General features: G+C 51.1%; 1 pseudogene; it reads right to left on the reverse strand.

Annotated features, from left to right (window-relative positions):
- Nucleotides 1–303: 303 nt before the first annotated feature.
- On the reverse strand, nt 304–5181 carry LOC147977754 (beta-1,2-xylosyltransferase XYXT1 pseudogene; annotated as a pseudogene).
- Between the last annotated feature and the right edge of the window lie 3569 nt (nt 5182–8750).

The following is an 8750-nucleotide window of genomic DNA, read 5'->3' on the forward strand; positions in this document are numbered from 1 at the left end:
AAGGTGTTGCCCGAAGCCTTCTTGTTCATGGTCTTTGCGGCATCATTCCTTAAGCTCCCGAAAGATCTGTGTTAGTTTAAATAACAACTTTCTGATGTGTTTGCTGACTGACTCTGCTTGCATCCAGTAGTGCTATAGAGTGTCTGCTTTTTCTACTTGGCTAGCAGGTATAGCTGTTTGGCATGTGCGCCTTTCCTTTGCTTTGTTTTATGATGATACATTGATGCTTTCTAGAACATGTCGCGGTTTCTCTAATTAATGAAAATCAACGACGAGGCTCGTTGTTTTTACCAACCAGACATGTCGGTAAGTTTCTATTCACTTCGGTAAAATATAAATCGACCAATATAGTACCAACTTTTTCCTATATGTATTATCTCCACCAAGAAAGAAAATGTGAACTCCTTTGCAGCTAGCGGATGTACAAACGGTCTCTGTCGTCATCCCTCACAGGCATGTAACCCTAGCTACTGTTGCCGGAGATGGTCGAGCGCGAGCGCGAGCGTCGGCGCGAACCTTTGGACGTCGACGCGCACGTTCTGCTTGCCAAGGTAGTACTCGGCGACCTTGTCCCACCCGCTCCGGTGGACGGAATCCGGATCCTTGATCGCGGGGTGGTCAGGCCCCAGCGTCTCCAGCAGCGTGCTCTCCTCCACGGAGATGCTGTACTCGAGGTACCGGAGCCCCATGTTGGCCGCGGGGTCGCCGAATTCCCTCTGCGCCATCGGCTCCAGCTTGCCGTAGGGCACCACCTGGATCACCACCGCCCCCGGCGGCAGGAACGCCGAGTTGGTCAGCCCGGCGCCGTGCACGCCGAGCAGCACGTCGAACGAGTTCACGGAGAGGGCCAGCTCTTTGACGCGCACGTTAAACCGCGGGTCCGCGATGGTCACCTCGAACCCGGCCTTCTCGGCCGCCTTGACGATCTCCGGCACGTTGACGAGCTTCCGGTAGTGGCCCCGGTCGAGCAGCATCAGCCGCGGCTTCTTCATCTTCTTCCCGTCCACCGGCGGGCTGCTCTTCTTATTAGTCAGGCGGATGGGAGCGGCGCGCGGCAGGGAGTAGGTCTCGCGGAGGAAGGCGGTGAAGTTGAGCATGGAGAGCGGGACGCCGCCGGGGACCAGCTCCGGCACGATGTTGAACTCCTTGTGCATGTTGAGGCCGACGGTGACGTGCCGGAAGCAGCGGATCTGATCGTCGTGGTCGAGGTCCAGGACGTCGTACTTTGTCAGCCGCCGCACGACGGCCTCGTACTTGCCGAGCCACCAGGGCTGGATGTTGCCGGCCAGGAGCTGGACCTCGCCGCCGTACCGGCGCGACGCCACGAAGAGCGGCACGAGCGCGTCGCTGAAGTCGTGGAAGTAGTTGCCCAGGTGGCCGCCGAGCGCGAGCACGATGGCCGGGACGCGGTGCGTGACCGTGCACGCGGGCGCCGGGGACAGCGCGGACGTCGAGTCGAGCTGCGTCACCGTGACGTTGGGGATGCCGGTCATGTTGAAGCGGGCGTAGGCCTGGATGCTCCACTCCCGGCGCTCTGGTCGGGACGTCGCCGGCACGAGGGTGACGGTGTGCGCCGTGCCGTTGGTCCGGACGTCACCGAAGACGTCGCAGGTGTAGGAGTAGGGGCTCGCGATGCACACCACCTTGCCGTTGTCTGCTCAAAAAAAAAAAGGCACAGTGATTTGTCAGCTTCACTGATCATTGAGCATTTTATTGATCAAGTGAAATTAATTGATATGTGCCATGCAAATGAATCAAGTCTTAAACTGCATTTCTCTTCCTTCATATAATTGATTTGCACGTGCATATTACATCTTGGCTGATGATGTTAACCGTCCGGTCTAATTTTGATTCCATGTTGTGCGCGTATCTTAAAATGAGGGCATTAGACAACTCAATACATCGACTTAGCTACACAAGAATCTTTAGGTGACCTATGCACAAATTTATATCCTTTTCATGAAGAAGCAAAAACATACTCCCTCTACCCAAAAATAAGTTGTGACACTTATTTTAGAACAAAGGGAGTGTATTCCAAAGTTTGTGCTCCGCCTCTCTACTTCGATACTCCCTCTGTATCAAAATATAAAATGATTTTTGGCTCTATGATAGTATAAAAAACGTCTTATATTTTGATACGGAGGGAGTACCAGAAATATTATATCCTTAAAATCAGTAGCCCCAAGCCTAGTAACAACGTTCCTGCAATTGCCTCTTAGGCCTTGTACAATGCTAGACGCTTAGGAAGGTGCTTAGAGAAATAAACTGGCTTTTTCGTAGCACCGCTGCCTATTTTTATAGGAGAGACGTTTAATTAAACGCATGTCCTGTACAAATAAGCACCAGTGTTTAAAGAAAGCCTGGTTTATTTTTTCAAGCACCTTGCATTGTACAAGGCCTTAGAAAGGAAAACAATTAAGCTAGCTTAGCCCAGACGTAACCCATTGTTAGCTCCGCAAGGGACGGAGCTGCCTGGACTGGGTCAGCTGACCCCAATGACTTTTACAGATCCTTCACTACATCCTACTACCTCTGTTTTTATAGATGTAAGACGTTTCGACAGTTTAATTTAAACTGCCACAACGTCTCACATTTAGGAGCATAGGATGTACTAAATTAGCACCAAGTGTTGTTTCTTTGTGAAAGTTGAACCTAGTGTAATGTAGATGACGCCATCAGATTTATTTTCTAGCTCCACCCCTACTTAATAGTCAAACCGTGAACTATTTTTTATGTCCAGAAGTCCCTAAAGTAGTAAGATTAGGTTTGGTAGTGCTAGGTCCAATACAAGGAACTTCTTCAGCACAAAAATCCATATGGTCCCTAAAGTGGTCTAGACTCGTTATTTGTCCCGTTGAAAAGTATTTTGACAATGATGTGTGAGTTCATCGCTTAAGCTAGCTCAGCCGAGGGCGTAAACCCGTTGCTAGCTCCACCCCTACTTGAAATAGTCAAACCGTGAACTTATTTTTATGTCGAGAAGTCTCTAAACTCTAAAGTGGTAAGATTTGGTTGGTATTGTTAGGTCCAATTCAAGAAACACCTTCATCACAAAAATCCATATGGTCCCTAAAGTAAAGTGGTCTGGACATGGTCATTTGTCCCGTTGAAAAGTATTTTGACAACGATGTGGGACGGCTTCATGCAAAAATAGGAACAAAAACATGAAACATGAAAAAGGGGAAATAGCTAGGAACAAAAATGCAAAAGAAGGAAAAAGATTGACATGTCAAAGTTTCATGTATTTCTTGAAACTCAACTAATTTGTAGAAAGGGGTAATTGTACTCCTACTGTTTGTTTTAAGGAAGGAACTTACGGGATGACATGGAGGCCCACCATCAAAATGGGGAGGGTGGGGTGGTTTGGAAATCAAGGGGTGTTATTGGGGATAAAGACATATACATCTGTATATTTATTCTGTAAGTCGAGCATTATTATTGTAGAAAATAGGGGCCGTACAAAAAATGTGCTACTATCTTTTTTGGACAAATAGAAAACATTCACACATGAAAAAACTATCCCCCATTTTTATTGTTTATCGTCACAAAAAAACAGATGCTGGCACAGGAATGGACTAAATTCAGACAATTTTGACACTTGAGGGGGGGGGGGGGGGGGGGTTAAATAGCCTAGTTTCATGTATAAAATTGATACAAATACTCGTACTACTAGTGACCAACAGATACGTACTGTGCATCCAGCATTATTACTCGTACTACTAGTGACCAGCATTATTACTCGTACTACTAGTGACCAGCAGATACGTAATGTTACTAATGATTTTCTGGAGGAGTTGGTTTGTCCGGAACGAGCTAGTTCATGCTAAGCCTGCCCCACCTATGGAAGTCTCTCTAAGATTTCTGCAAAGCTATCTGGTGTCCTTGGTTGGTATCAAGCAGAATCCACAGGCTGACCCAGCCAAAGGCAAAACTTATATCGAATGGAAAGATACAGTGAGAAGGGGGGAAAGCGTTGGTGATCAGGACGAACGGAGTTGGACTACGCCCGAGCCGGGGTGGTGCAAATTGAATACTGATGGATCTTTTGTTGCGTCAGAACAAGCGGGTGCGGGCATGATCTTACGTGATCATCGCGGGGCTATCAACTTCTCGTCATGCAGGGTGTTGTTTTCGTGCAGAGACTCCCTTGAGGCGGAGTTGTGCGCGTGTATGGAAGGCTTGTCCCTTGCCTTGCAGTGAAGCGAGTTGCCGATCGTGGTGGAGATGGACTCTATCGAAGTGATCTCTCTCATATCAAGCTTGGATGCGGATCGCTCAGCTTACTCTTCTATTGTTAGAGAGATTAAGCACTTAATGGGTTTAAGGAAGACTTGTATTTCTCATATAGTTAGATCTCAAAATAAAGCTAGTGATTGCTTAGCAAAGTTTGCTAGAACCCAAGGCAGGACCTTGACTTGGTTAGGAGCTGGTCGAGATGAAGTAGTGGAAATAGCATCTTATGATTGTAAAGACATTGTGATTGAGTAATGCAATGCTATTTCTCCCGGAAAAAAAAAGATACATACTGTGCGTCCCAAAGCTAATCGGATCGAATCAGCACAATTATAGCAGCATTAGTGAGCAGGCAGTAGGTACACAGAGTACGTCCGAAAGCTACGCGAATCGAATCAAACCAATATGCTTGTATATATTTTCTTCTAGCAGAGCAGGAACAAAATGCGACATCTCATCACACTAATTGTGCTGCTAGTTTAGTTAGGGGGAAGGAATATATATGATCGGTTCTACTTGAAATTCTATTTATATATATGCATAACGTGTACAATATGTCGTATCGTAAAATACCAGCAAAAGAAAAAGAATTAAATGGAAAACACAAAATTAAATGAAAAATAAATCATAAAACCAAAACCCCCAACCTTTTAATACCGGTTGGTGTCACCAACCGGTACTAAAGGGCTCCCTGCCCCCGGAGCTGGCTCGTGCCATGTGGTTGCCCTTTAGCACCGGTTCGTGCGGAACCGGTACTAAAGGGGGGGACCTTTAGTCCCCACACTTTAGTGCCGGTTACCGAACCGGCACTAAAGGGCATTACGAACCGGTGCTATAGCCCGGTTCTGCACTAGTGGAGGGTTGCGGTTCCAACAATTGGCATCAGAGCGACCAGGTTCGAGGGACGGTCGTGGCGCGCGTGGCGTCCGCCGCGTGCGCGGCCGACATGGAGGCATCGGCTGCAGAGCGCGTGGCGACGGCGACGCGCGGCGAGTCTGCGGCTATGCGGTGTGATGTCATGCGCGTGAAGAGCACAGTGGTCGCGGAGGACCTGCGTGGTGGCGCAGCAGTCACGGCGGCTCGGCGCGACAACCGTGGAGGCGCGTTGCACGGAGCCGCGGTGGACCTGTGTGGTGGCGTAGAGGCGGCGGTGGCGCGGCGTGGCGGCATGGAGGTGCTACGCTGCGGTTGAGGCCGCAGCGGTGCAGGGCAATAAGCCGCGGCGGTGAGCCGGGCGCGACCGGTGCGTGTTATGGGTGCGCACTGGACGCGTCGGGACCGCGGGCGCGCGTACGACGGTGCGGTTGACGTTGGGAGGAGGCGTATGTCGCCGTTGTGCTCGAGTTCGGCTACATCCTTCCGGTGTTTGTCGCTGGAGGTTGCTCGGCGGCGTGGAGGAGAAGTCGTTCGTGCGGCGGGTGAGGCAGCTCGAGCGGCCACGTTGCTTGCGTCAGGGCGCGACATGTGCATGAGCTGAGGGCGTGTGGATCACCAGAGGAGAACACGTTCAGCGGAGCGCAGGGCGGCCACGTCAATCACGTCAGTGCGTGATCGTGTGCGCAAGCCGGGGCGTGCAGGGCGTGGCGTCGTGGAGGAGCTCGGCGTGCGTCGCTGAGGAGCTCGACGTGGCCGGTGGAGAAGAATCTCGGCATGTGATCGTCGAGAAAGAACATGGAGGCAGCGTCAAGCGTCGAGAAGGTCGTAGGAGCGGCCATGGCGCGACGTCGACGACGAGCCTGACATGTGCAAGGTCATGGCTTGGGGCATGAATGTTAGCAGCAAGCCATGCCCCATGATGGTGGCGACCGGTGTCAGTGAACGGTCGAGTCCATGGCGAGTGTTTGCCCGAGTGTGTGCGTGTGTTTCAGTTGTTGATCGGACGCCGGTGTGTGGTCGCGTCCGAGTAGCGTGGGTCGAGTCGGAGGTAGTTAGCTGCAGTAGCGGGAGTGGCCGGTGCAATCTCGTGGAAGCTGGCCGCGTCGTGCGCGTGGGTCAGGCGAGCGGATCGTACGCCAGTTTAGGGGAGGTGGGCTGCATCGTGTGAGTGCACATATAACCCTTTGTAACTCTTCAAGTCAGCCATGTAGCCATTGAAAAGATAAAGACGATTAGGGCATGCGTGCGCTCATGGTGCGTTCGTGCGCCGGCCTGAAATTTCTTGTGTCTTGTGTCTTCTTTTACCTCTAGCCGAGAATGAGAGATGGCTGCGGTTTCAACAACATGATACTGGTCACACATCAAGTGACGAGAGAGAACGGTACCGCCATAACCTCACACTGCAGACACTCGGAGATTCGATGCCTTGGTTACAAGTGTACGTTGGTGCTAAATCTAGGTGTGTCCACCGACACCTAGATTAGCGTAACTGGTGGAGTTTTTAGCGCCTACTATTGCGTCAAGTCTTGTAGCCAAGGACTCTTAGGTGATTCTTTAAATTATTTTATCTCTCTAAGCGCTTGGAGTAAATTGCAAAAAACCACCACAATTGAGGACCCTAATTCAGAAAACGACCACCATTCAGTTTTTTTTCAAAAAACCACCACCATTATGCTGACAATTTTCAGAAAACGCTGATCACTGGATTAGACACGTTTGACAAAAAATCTGACCATTGGGTCCCATTGTCAGGTGCCATGTGGCCGGAACGAGTTAACGTCGCTAGTGGACATAATTCGAAGAAAAAAAAGTGGTGGTCAACCTCTCCTCTGCCTCCTTGGCATTTCAGCAACCACATAGCAGCCGCACCAGATTGGCAGCCGGTGCATCCCGCCGGCCGCTGCCCCAACGCTTCGTACTGTTGTTGCTCGCCGCCGGTGCATACCGCTGGCCGCTGCCCCAATGTTGCGTACTGCTGCTGCTCGCCGCCGGTGCTTGTGCTCGCCACACGTCCAGCTCACCGCCCCCGCGCTGTAGACGATGGAGAGAGCAACCTTGGCGGCTCCCTCGGGGAGAGCTCGGCCGTGCTCTCGACGCCCTCGGGAATCCCGGCACGCACCGGAGGCAGAGCAGGGCCATGGCCATCGCGTCGGCTGTCGATCCCAGCATGACCTCGATTTGGTAGGCGCCTCCGAACAAGTACGGCCCTGCCGGCTCCGGCCAGCCCGACTACCGGCCAACGAGCCTCCCAGCTCCGCGCCGGCGAGCTGTCCGATGGCGTTGTTGGGATGGCGCGCGGACGATGCCGCTGCTCGCGCCCATGCTCTGGAGGAGACGGCGTGCGCGGCCGGTACTGATGCTCGCGCGCCCGTGGGCAGTCGGGGCTGGTGCTCGCGCGCCAGTGCGCGGCCGGTGCTGGTGCTCATGCGCCCGTGCGCGGCCATGGCTACTCTCGCTGCTGGCGCCCGTGCGCGGCCGGTGCTGCTGCTCGCACGCCCGTGCGTGGCCGCCGCTGCTGCTCGAGTCCCCAAGAACGGCGGGGCGGCGGCGGGTTGACTCGCCGGCGGCGACCGGCGGTCCGGCGCGGGATTCTTCCGGATCGGAGCGGCGGTGGCGGCTGTCGTGTGGATCGGGATCGGGAGGAGAACGCTGTGGCCGAGCTGTACGTATTTTTTAATTAGATCGATATAGAGAAAGATCACACTGATAAGACGGGCCCATGTCTATTTTAACGGTCAACTAAACTTCAGTCAAACGCCGTTAGTTTCAGTTGCCAAGTCATCGTTTACGGTGGGACCTATCTGTCAGTTTTACAGTCAGCAAGTGTTTATCTGAGTAATTAGTGTTTTCTGAAAACTATCAGCACAATAGTGGCGGTTTTTTGAAAAAAAAACTGAATGGTGGTCGTTTTCTGAATTAGGGTCCTCAATTGTGGCGGTTTTTTGCAATTTACTCAAGCGCTTGTATAGGAGTCCCCCGTTGTAGATGCCCTGAGTAGCCGCTCCGTCCTTCTTTCTTTTTTTTGAAATCTATTGGCACTTTATTGCATAACTGAAAAATTACATACTTCGTTACATGCGGTAATAGAAAACCTGGAGGCTCATCCTCCCAAGAGAACTCTAACTGCATATCATACGCATGTCTACCTAAATGTATTTGCTTCTCTAAGACAGTACATGAACTTCACGGTTGGTATTTCATGAGCCACTTGAAAACAATCAGCTAATAAAGCTGAGTATGGTGCTCTAATTTCCTTCTCACCATTGCATGCTCCGTCCTTATTTGGTTCTACCTGACAATGGAAATGCTTAAGGGTTGTGCCTTTATTAAAGGCATTGCTTGGATATTATTCAGACCTACTCTTCGGAATGAAAACCATTGATGGTTGGATCAGACGACAACGGAGCTTGTGCGTGTGTGTCATTACCTTTCTAGATGTGTTGCTTCCAAAGAATCTCTATCGAAGTCCATATGTTGTCAAAGATGGCAGTTGATGTTGATGTTTGGTACTGCATGTCGTCGGTTGTTGCACCATGACATTTGGTGTCTTTTTTTCTTTTCCTTTTTATGTGCATCCTTGATGTCTTGATTAATTTTGACATTGTATTGTTGCAAAGGCTAGATGTACTCCCTCCGTCCCA

This window comes from Triticum urartu, chromosome 3A (assembly GCF_056163025.1).
Source record: "Triticum urartu cultivar PI428250 chromosome 3A, HENAU_Tu73, whole genome shotgun sequence".
NCBI classification, from domain to species: domain Eukaryota; kingdom Viridiplantae; phylum Streptophyta; class Magnoliopsida; order Poales; family Poaceae; genus Triticum; species Triticum urartu.